The sequence below is a fragment of the Hippocampus guttulatus genome, chromosome 4 (genome assembly GCF_054856545.1).
Source record: "Hippocampus guttulatus isolate MCC_2025c chromosome 4, RoL_Hgut_1.0, whole genome shotgun sequence".
NCBI lineage: Eukaryota > Metazoa > Chordata > Actinopteri > Syngnathiformes > Syngnathidae > Hippocampus > Hippocampus guttulatus.
This window is the reverse complement of record NC_141264.1, coordinates 13,578,908-13,590,106: the sequence shown is the minus strand read 5'-3', so window position 1 is coordinate 13,590,106 and position 11,199 is coordinate 13,578,908.

Here is an 11,199-nt window from a genome sequence, read left to right as displayed (position 1 = left end):
ACGTACGCTACACCCTTGCTACCCACCAACATGGTGCATTCAGTGTACTTTCATAACGTCGGGAACTTGTAAAAGCGAAGCGCCATTCTGCACATTCCTAGTTTTTATTTGATGATGACGCTTTAAAGATCGAGAGAATCCAAAATCTAAATCATGATTAAAATTTCTATTTATCGTCCAGCCCTAATGATCGGTACATGTTTCAGGACAGCATTCCCACCTTGTCAAACTCAGCTGACTTCATTAAGACGAGACTTCACTGCCGAACTGTCCCGTAAGGAACTCGTCTTTGTCCATTTAGTCATGATGCATCCTTTCTGACCAAGGGACATGTCACGGCATGGTCTGTTTCAACTTTTAAGTTGCTTGTCCAGACCACAAAAGACACTTTTTATTAAAAAAAAAATAATAATAATAATAATCTCATCGGGTTTCTTTGTCTGTTTTCTTTAAAAATACGGCTGTGTAATAATTACAAACACTGTATTTTTTAAGGTTTTTTTGTACAAAATTTCATGGTCATCGTAGTAGTTTTGCCAAATTGCCAATTAGCATACCCATTCGTGCCACACGTATGCATCACACGTCTCAAAATACGAATATCCAACCATTTTCAAATTATGCGCTGCTCATCAGAGCCTAAAGGTGTTCACTAATGATAATCAGTGCTACCGTTACTGCGCTGCTGAGCTTTTGGCTTTGACATGATCATGCTCCCGTGTAGTATGACTGTCGCTTGAAAATTGTGGATATTTGCTCAGCTTAGCTGCCAAGTCATAGGTGGAGAAAGGGTGGGGCTGGTATTTTGTAAATTAACTGTTGCGCCACGATCCGGCAAAATTCCGAATTCCACGCTCACAGACAACATTTTCGGGAATGCGAAGTTCGCAGAAGAAAAAAAAATCCTGTTTGTTTCTTTTCACGTTTGATGGGTAGGTAGGTAGGCACCCTTGAGACCCAACTATTTGTGTAGCAGCAATTACAAAGTAAATTCTTCATAACAGTGTATGACATGACAATCCTGCTATTACCACTCCGAATTAAAATAACACAATACAATACAAACCAAACAACGTTGACAATTTTCCAATTTCCAGTTAACCGTGGGCCACCCTTCTTCCTCTGGTGCCCTTGTGCAGCCTTTCTCCCCTCTTCCCGTTTTTGCCCTGTGGTTTCGCCTTGTCCCGTCACCCCACGTTTATCTCAATGTCTTTCTATTTTTCCCCTTCATCGATTTGTCTGGCAGCGTTGCTAAGAGACAACAGCAGTCTGTCATAGAGCAGTGAAGGATAGAGTGGATGGTGCAGAAGCTTCTGAGACTGAAATGAGACTTCTTTACTTTTTGCTTTTTCTCTTACTTGGGTCACTAAACAAATATTAAACAAACTGAAAGGTCAGAAAGTGTGTGCGCTCGAGGAAAGAAAGTGGAATCAAAATCATGCAGTGTGCACGTTCCTGTGTCACACCAAAGAATGACTGCACAGTCCTACACAATTTTTGTTGTGTGCTCCCTTTGTCCTGAAAGTCAATGGGGTGATTGTGCAGCGAAGAAGATTCAAACAGTGTCTTTTTTTCATATCATGGACAAAAATGACTACTACAAACATAAACATTGTTTTAGTCTTTTCTTCTCATATTTTAATGAATACGGACAAGTTACTATGCTTATACTAACGTACAACAATAATGTTCACATGGCACACTGCTAAGTCAAAGTTTGATGATGGCAAGTTTGGAGTTTGGAAAAAATGATTCAGAATTTCAAATTGAAATTTACAAACTCAGAAGGAAACGTGAACTTCAAGGTACTACTACTACTACTACTACTACTACTACTACAACTCCGACATGTGCAATGCTCGTTTAAGGTTGAGCAGAACTGATGTCCATTGTGTGACAATTCTTCATTTTATATTACGGAAGATTGAATAATATGAAAAAAAATCCTTGTTCATGTATTGTTTTTTTTAATATGTTGAATTCATCAGCAAATAACAGACTGACTGTCTTTCATGATGTCACACTATTTTTTTTCCCCCCAGTTTCCAACTCTCCACCATTTAGTCAACTTAGTCATGTAAAAAAAAAAAAACATCATAGTTTCCAAATGATGTCCTTGATGTTGTCAACAGACCTTGCTAAACCCTGCAGTGGTCTGCAGGACAGGGGGACCTCTGCTAATAAGTCACACAACTAATTGGTCACTAATAGGATTCTTACCTTTAAACCATATGTAAACACACACACACACACACACACACACACACAGACACAGCTCTTTAGACCATTGAACATTCTTGGAATCCTGAGAACAGATTTGAAATGTAAATCCCTTCTGTTAAAAGTTCTGCTCAGTCCGCTTTCGCTAAACCAAGCCGCGAACAGCCATCACACATCTCACAACACACTAACGCTCACGTCTGTGGAAATTGTAAGTTGAAGTTGGGAGTTCACAGGCGAAAGGACTGTTGTGGGCCTCATTCAGGATGACAATGAACTGTCCTACAGGGATGAGGTGAAAAACCCCGGTGGATCGGTTAGCAACGTTAACAATCAGATCTAAAATGTGGACATGATAGAGGAGATGATTATTGTTTTTCGGAAATCATGGCCCAATCATACACCATTCTTCATTGGTGACACTGCAGGAACATGATGACCAGCTGCAGCTTTGTCTGGTGTGACGCCTGCAAGACATCCGGGCCATTAGGCATTTGCGCTGCTTGATCAGATCCCAGTGCATCTCCTCTGACCCTATCCACCCCTCCTGTTTTCCATGCGGACCTCTGGCAGGAGGGTTAATATATGTACAATTGTGTAACAGCCTCTAATGAAATTTAAAAAACGAACAGCTGCAGAGTCAACATTTATTTTCAATCCTGTCTAATGAACTCATCTGGAAGACGTCTCCTAAACTAATTCAATATCTGGGCAGCACACCGTTTTAATAAAGTTGCAGAGGCAAAACGAGAGTAGATTGTCGTTTTTTTTTTCGTCAGAGAAAACTGAAGGTTTTTTGTTGTGAAGGAAAAGGCAAAATGGTTGCTGTGGTGACTGTGGGAGGCTGGCAGCAGCAGCTGATCGAAGGCATGCAGCATGGATGATGTCGAGCTAACTAGTTGGCTGCAAGGCAGAGTGCAGGTTGGTGAAAATGTTCAGATGAAAAGTGATCCAGGACAACAGAACTTTTACAAAGTGACGTCACACTTTTGATCTCCGGCGAGTAGGATAATTAGCGCAACTCACACGCATCAAGCACACATCTCCTGCTTGTCTCTCTTCGTGTCCTGCTTGGTGTGTGTTGTTGCGCGATGCGCGCGCACACACACACACACACATTCGTATACTATTGATCCTTCTTTGGCAGCTTTTATCCCTCGACAAACTAGGCATCGAAATTTAGCACCAACATTTTAGAAATCTGAACAATTCAAGGAGAGCCAAAATGTCAGTCCCGGTTCCACTATATTTTCATTGTCCAACCTGATCAATCCTGTCAGAATCTGGGATGCTCTCATGGCCCATGCTTAGTATTGCACTCGATTTAGCCTCCAGTAACTTCTAGATGCACCTGACTTCAAATCAAAGGCAAGATTGGCAAAATTCATCACAATAACTCAAATGTTGGACCCAAAGCGACCCGGTGGCCCAGTGGTTAGCGCGTCGACCTCACAGTGCAGAGGTACCGGGTTCAATTCCAGCACCGGGCTCCCTGTGTGGAATTTGCATGTTCTCCCCGGGCCTGCGTGAGTTTCCTCCGGGTCCTCCGGTTTCCTCCCACATTCCAAAGACATGCATGTCAGGCTTATTGAACACTCTAAATTGTCCCTAAGGTGTGAGTGTGAGCGTGGATGGTTGTTTGTCTCTGTGTGTGCCCTGCAATTGGCTGGCAACCGGTTCGGGGTGCCCCCGCCTACTGCCCGAAGACGGCTGCGATAGGCTCCAGCACCCCTGCGACCCTTGTGAGGATAAGCGGATCGGAAAATGGATGGATGGATTTTGGACCCATCCCTCATTCCAAATGCATGTCACAATTTTGGTTCAAGGTCTTGTCATTCAAGGGTGTGTGCGTGTGTGGTGGGGGTTGCACAACTAAGGTTTTTTGTAGTTCACGCTAATGTGACAAAAGTCAGGTCAGGTCGTGAATGAGGAAGAACTTCTCTCCCAAAAGCGTCTATCTGCAGTGCTCCATCTCATTAAATGGACTCTTATACTGTCACTAATTAACATTGCACAGCACCAATTGGATGTAGTTATACTGGAAGGGAGGGATCCCTCCAGCTGTGGTCCTTTCTCAAGATTTCTTGTTGTTTTTCCCCTGAAATGGGCTTTTAGGGTAAGTGTTTTGAGAGAATGAATAAACGAATGGGGGGTTTGAATAATAGCTTTCTTGGTTGGGGTGGTGCAGCTCAGGGGGCGTTGCCGATCTTTGTCACCTATGAGCCTGTGAAGCCCTCTTCGACTCTTTAGTGAGTAAGGGCTGTACAAATAAACTTGAGAATTGTTGAGCCATCAGCCTTGAAATGGCACCACCTCGCTTTCAAGCAGTTGATGTCCCGCTGCTGTTTCTGTGGCAGCTTGACAGTTGCAGTCATTTTTTTGCACAGTGTATCTGAAGGAGTCTCGTTACATCACTCATAAGCAAGGAGAGAAACGTTTGTGTGACTGATTTTCACGCTTCCCTCGACATGATCTTCTCCTTAATCCCAGGCATAAAGCATAATCCCCTCCCTGGATGTGTTCCTCAAATTTAAAGAGAGAGACTTAATTTTCCTTGCGGAGAAAGTCAACTTCGACTTATCCGTCTTGCAGAAATCTTCCTCCGAATGAAATACCACAGTGCACTCAAGGGAGCAACGACACACTGCCTTCTCCCCTTTCCAGAATGGGGGTTGATCTTAAGCCTTGATCACAAACCTCCTCGCCCAACCGAGAAAAACTTAAATTCAATTTATTGAATCTATTTCAAACATCGCACAGAACCCAACAACAGAATATCGCTTGAGAATGTGTCGTCATGTGTTGAATCATGGGTGTACGAGTCATATTTGGAGCAATGAGTCTTTTGTTTACAAGATATGCCCTCCCTGTAATTCTGTTGTTAATTTTAGATTTTATCAGTTAAATTATTGTGAATTATTGCTGAGGCGGAAAAAAAAAACCCTGCAATGTTTTGACAGCATTCCAGCTTGGCAAAGAAAGAGGAAAAAACGCCTTTCGTGGTTTAGGTGTCAGATATGAGATGATCAAATCTAACCATGTGACAGTATTCCGACATCAAGGAGAGTGTGCGCCTTACATTTTGATTCCAGGAAGTTAACAAAAAATATATTATGTGTATATAATATAATTGGACTTTTTAATGAACAGATAACGAACACACATTGCTAGGTTTAGTTTTACAGTACGTACTTTAGTCCCATTGATGGGATTGGCTTTGTTTTAATGAGAGGCTAATGACTTATCTTTTTTTTTAGCTGCTCTACAGTGTAGGCCAGTCTTCCTCAACTGGCGGACCGCGATCCACGACCGGACCGCCGACCTCCTCTGTTCGGACCCTCTGCAAATTGTGTAAAATAAAAAATTATAAAGTGATTTTTACGTTATACATTTTATATTTTTGGACTATAATCTGCGCATTACCGCGATCGCTTGTTAAAATTATCCCTTGTATTCTTTGCGTGCACTAACAGATGTAATGCAGAGGACCGCAGCAGCGCGACTGTGTGTGTATAATGTTTGACTAACTGGAGACCCTGGCTGAGCAGGGCATGTCGGCGATAGCGATGCGCTGATTGGCTCCTCTGAACTTAAGGTGTGCCCATACATAAGCGTCAGCATGCGTCTATCCCAATACACACGCATTCAAAATGGGTGATTGTGTCAGGAAACAGACGCATGCGCGACGCCACAGTGTGCTCACAGCTTCAGCCCAGGAGAGCCGCACACAGACAATTAGACAAGACGAATCGCGGGAGGTTTCGATTGTGTGCAGTTTTGCTCCCGTCTCCCCGGGGATCTTTGCAGCTGTTTAACAGCAGAATAGCGCAACATGGTAAATGAACATCCCAATGGCGTCCTCAAATAATATTTGCATGCCTCAGACATTGCATTCACCTTTAGTGGAAAAACAGCCCTGCACATTCCTGTGCTCCCTTGTGTCAGTATTTAAAATGGTTCTTAACTCCTCTTCTGATATATTTTTTAAGTGATTTCAGAGGGGATGTGAAAAGGGGAATTGTACAAATGAAAAGGATATTTTTGTTTTCATGTTTAGTATTTATTTTGGTAAAATTAGTATTTTGTTTTGTTTTTGTTAAATTAAGGGAAAAAAAGACAACTACTGTTTAACAAAGTTAAAGTAAAAATGTTTTATTTTCCTAAAAGGGCTATTTCTATTATTAAGCAGGCACAACTTAACAAAATAAAAGAGTTCCTGTGCCTCAACACAATACCTCTCATTATTTGCTGTGTACTGGCAAAGTGAATAATTGTTATTTTCATGCACCCCATTATTGGTTGGTTGTGAGGAGTGTTGATTTGTATAAGCTTGGCTTGACCATACTAAATGGGCATATAGCCCTGCTCCCCATGACCGCCGTGCATGACCTTGGTCTTATTAAAAAAAAAAAAGTGGACCTTCAGCATTTCTAGTTGAGGACCACTGGTGTAGGCACTCGAGACTTACACCAGACACAACAGAAATGAAAATATCTTCCATGCACAATGTAGGCAGTGGGTTCGTATTATTGCCCCACTCAGTATGAGGTTTTTTTTTTCAATAAGCGATGACCACACGACGATTGCAAAGGCTTCTGTTTACAGTCCCCTTAGCACCAAACATGGCCGCCGCAGCCTGCACTGCGGAACTGTTCTCAAGCCTTATTGCAAAAATGAATTTTCTCCTTCTTTGTCATACTCGTTCGTTAAAGCCTTTGTTACGTGTATCTATTAGAGGTATAACCAAAAAAAACTCATTGCCGTAGCAACAGTCACAAAGTCACATATATTCACATACTAAGCCAACGTTTAATGTTGTTTACAAACTGTTCAAGTCATTTATACTGGTAACAAACACTTTATATGGCTGTCCTTTTAAGCGATTTGAGCTGAGAAATTGTGATATTTAGAAGAGAAATCCGATGCTTTGGTAAAGTATGTTTGGATGGATAGTCTGTGTGTCAGTGAGCAGCTGACATTGGCCCTCAGCATCAAAGACCCTCCTCCCTTCTTTCCCCTCAGTATTCCTCTCACCTCGACACAAGAGTCATCGGGAGAAAGGGGCAGAGAGGAGAGGGAGACACGAGAGGAAAATGTCTAAACACAGAACAAGCACGGCTTGCAGGAGGAACAGGAGAGAAAGTTTTGGCTTCATTCATCCAAGAACACCGAAAGAAGGCAGACACGTACTGTGTCAGTCCTGATTTGGACCTTTGTGACAAAGATGTGGTGCTACAGATCCAAATATAAAACACTTCACATCTATCAGTAAGCTACTTCTGAGGCTGATTTTACATAAGTGTCCTCAAACCTACCAAATCAAATATTTCATACAATGTAATTGAGGTCAAATACAATCTGTATTGTTCAAATTAAATAAAGAAATAAATAATCAGAGGAAATACAAACAATCGATTCTTTGTTAAATTTATTAGCCGTTGCGATGGGTCGTGAGGTCCACTGAGACCTTAGCCATGACTGTGGCCCATGAATATTGCATTAAACAGCTGTCATAAGCCAAAGAAAAAGCTAACCCCCCCGCGCCCCACCCCCAACACACACAGATAATACTCCATTGACACGCTGAACTGTGGTCTGAAATTTGCTGACATATTACAAAGCCTCATGCATGAACATGTTTCAACAGTTATAGTTGTGACAACACAGCTAATTTATAATGAAACGAATGTATTCTGGCATTCTGCTTCAACGCCTTTTAAGCACTTTTGTGTTCTAAAAGCCTTACTTAAGACTTAATGAAAGCACTATATAAATCAGGATGTGTGTGTTGTGTGTTAATTCTTTCAATGTGTAAGAGAGTACCAAGACCTTGAGAGCTTGAGGGGCCTTTCGCGTCTGATTTTGGATGCTAAACTGATTGGCCGATCACTAAAAGAGAGCGAAAGTCTTATTGGTCTATTTTTTTTTTTTTTAACTCAATCAGTCCTGGTGGGATGAACTGCTGTCTTTTCAATTGTATTTTTGTTATATGCCATTTTGGCCATGTCCCTGGTGCTTGACTGTCACATAATATCACAAAATTGGATTTCACTCTCCTACAAGCGAAATGCACCCTCTGTCATGGTAGCACTGTGAAAAGGTCAGTTGGAAAGGGAGCGTGACCTCTAATTAGATTGCGAGCTTCGCCCAGGTTACGCATCACTCACCTAAGTGCAAAATGGAGAAAGAATTCCAGCTCAGGAGATAAAAAGGTGTGATGAGAGGGAGATGAACTCGATCTGTGGATTTGAATAAAAAAGTGAGGTGAGAGATGTTGAGGTCTATAATGTGTGCATGCAAGAGAATTGAGTTGCAAAGAACCCTCATGGAAATGGGAACAGTTTGGTTCAAATAAAATAAGTGAGACTTGTAGGAAGGTAACTTATAAAGAGTTTTTTTGCCATGCCCTTTGAAAGATTTTTTGGTCCAATACCCACATTTTCAGTGCAGATTCTAATTTTGCTATGATGACTACACATGAAGAGCTCTGCATGGTACACTTTATTTATTTTTAAATCACGACGCTGCCTATCCCTTCATTTATCTGAATGAAGCTGTTTCATTTGCAGGTGAAAAGCAATCTTGGATATGGAATAGCATATTGGTTCTAGCTAGGACCAGTCAAATCACTTGAAGGATTCTGTTTTTTTACACTGGCCTGCTCAGTACAGCTGACTGGAGGTTGGCGTGACTTCTTTCTCACAACAGGCTTTGGGTATGAATGTGTATTTGCAGTCCTCGATAAAGTAGCAATATTTCAACAACTTGGAATCTTGTCATATCGATGACCTCGTGGCATCTCATGAAGTGATAACTGACTGGGAAAAGCGCATCAATTGTACTCATGCTGTGAAATCTTTCAACCTGAAGTTTACTGTGACAAATAGACATAAAAAAAATACTGTATTTTCCACACGATAAGGCGCTTCGGAGTATAAGGTGCATCTTCAATGAATGGCCTATTCTATAATAGTTTTCATATCTAGGGGCATGGCATTATGAGCCTATAGAAGCTATAATAGTGGCTGAGGTTGCGGATTATAAGGCGCACCGTCAGCTTTTGAGAAAATGGAATTTTAGTTGTGCCTTATAATACAGAAAATACGGTATTTTAAAAATGGGCTATAAGAAAACCTTTATTTGTCCCACACTGGGGAATAATAATAGCAGCAGAATTGAGCAACTGCATGTATGCTGCGTAAGGTGGCTGCGCTATTTACAATGTAAACATGGGATGAGTCTAGGTTTCCACGTGTTTATTTAGCAGCCTGACAGCAGTTGGTAGGAATGAGCGGCGGTATCTCTCCATCTTAGAAAAGCATCGACTCATGGTCAGTGGATTTTACTAGTAAAGCACTGAAAATAGAAAGGTTGTTTTGTAACATTTAACATTCCTAATAGTGCAAAAAAATGGCAACGTATCACGTTTTAATTTTGGGGGGTTTTTTGTTAGTTTTTTTGTTTGTTTGTTTCAAGAATCAGATTTCAGTTGAATCCCTCGAAAATCAACTGGTAGACATTTGTCTGCAGGATATCCGTTGTCGTTTGCATCAAACAGACTGCACATGGCGAGAACTAGGAAGCAGGTAGCTGAAACCCAGAGACGTAATGGTTTTTCAGTGACACCTTTTATCTCCGTGTCAGGTGGAAATATTGTAAGTGCTCTTTAAAAGCTCTTATCAGTTTACTCGGAGGGAAATCACCACATTTTTCTTCTTCAGATGTTTCTGTGGTCAATTATGTAATACTGAGAAATGTAGGCTGGGGAAAATAGACAGGAATCAAAGGACAAATGTTAAGCGCATGCACACACATTCATTTCCACAAAGTATTTCAAGGCCGGTGCACACAAATAGACACACATAGCTGATTGGCATTCCACCAACGGAGGGATGTGTGATGGGTTTAATTAGACACAGGGGAACTGTGTGAGGGATGAGATGCATAGGCTGTGCCCCCCACAACACCCCCTCCACCACCAGCATCACCACTTTATCGCTCCCTGTCCCCCGTCCATCTGTTTGACTTAACATCACAATGAAAAAAAAATGTTTTGAACTAAAGAGAGGAAGTCAAACAAATTATTTTCATTTATAAAATAGATTTTTAAAAATCCAATTCATTTTTAGAACACTGAAAAAAAGGAAGCATGTTTTGTAACAGGAAAAAATAGCAATCGCATTAGAATTACATGTTGGTACTCACTTTTTTGTTTTCCACCCAAGTGTTGATTGCTTTTGCCCTCTGCTGTCTACTGCCAAGTAGTTCACCCCATTCTGTTTCACCGGCATCAAGGCATAAATAATCCACAATCATTTCAACACAATCGTAAATATCACATATACCATCCATCCATCCATTTTCTGATTCGCTTATCCTCCACAAGGGTCGCGGGGTACCCCGTCTACTGCCCAAAGACATCTGGGATAGGCTCCTGCACGCCCGTGACTCTCGTGAGAATAAAGTAGTTTAGATAGTGGATGGATGGATGGATCTATGAAAAATGTTTAGCAGGGTTGACAGCTAAACAAATGCAGCAGGCCTACTGGTTGTTATGATTGTGTGTTGTCAGGGTAGCGGTCATAGAGACAGGTATTGAAAACATGGAAATGCAAGTACACAAGGCACAAGGTGTGCCTCACTGCATTTGATTGTTCTCATGATGGAAACGATGCACAATTGGTGGAAAAACAAAATCCAAAATGAAATTAGTTTGGGACAATTAAAAAACACTTTGCAGTAATTTTGTGCCATTGGCGTGACACAACTTAATTACATGAAGGGGAAAATTAGAACAATCTCACGGGAGGGTACCGATATTTGGTTTCCATGGTTACAGCCTACTTTAAACGCAGAGCCGAGACAGTTTTGATTTGTCATCAAATCAAATGGAATGCTTTCACCCAGAATTTTTTTTCCTGATCTCGTTGCAGTTCATATGATTGAAGTGTCTCCTGTTGATGTGCTCCACGGTTTTGC